The sequence below is a fragment of the Peromyscus californicus genome, unplaced genomic scaffold (assembly GCF_007827085.1).
Source record: "Peromyscus californicus insignis strain IS unplaced genomic scaffold, ASM782708v3 Scaffold_4__1_contigs__length_199733344, whole genome shotgun sequence".
NCBI classification, from domain to species: domain Eukaryota; kingdom Metazoa; phylum Chordata; class Mammalia; order Rodentia; family Cricetidae; genus Peromyscus; species Peromyscus californicus.
Window position 1 is genome coordinate 166,637,382 of NW_026294562.1, and position 603 is coordinate 166,637,984.

Consider the following 603-nt stretch of genomic DNA (forward strand, 5'->3'; position numbering starts at 1 on the left):
TGTAGGCAGACACCACCACTTCTGGGGGGTTCCTTTAGTTTGGTTGAGATGGGGTCTTGCTGTGTTGAAGGCTGGCCTTGAACTCCTGGGCTGGAAATACTCCAGCCTCCGCCTCCTAAACAGCCAAGATTGCAAATACATACAGCCATGTTGGCATCCCGTGCTTTAATAGTTAGCTAGTATTATTTTGTGGTACAGGTGGTCAAGCCTGGGGCCTGTGCAGGCTAGATAAACCTGTGCGCTACATCCCTAGCCCTGTGTTGTTTTTTAAATCAGGACCAGAGTGCAGGGGCACGTATCTACAACCCCAGCACCTGGGAGACTGAGGCAGGAGAATTACACATTGCAGGCCAACCTGGGATCCACAACAAGGACAGACCTTGGGTCAAAGGACAACAACAAACATCCTCCATTGGGCCAGACATTTTGGTACACACCTCCCATCCCAGCACTCCAGAGTCAGAGTCAGAAGGATCCTAAGTTTGAAGCCAGCCTAGACTACAAAGTTAGACCCTGTCTCAAACCCCTGCTCCTCCCAATAAAGCAAATGGAGGGGGGAGAGCACACATCCAGGAAGTGTGTGGAACAAATCCTTGAAGCAAG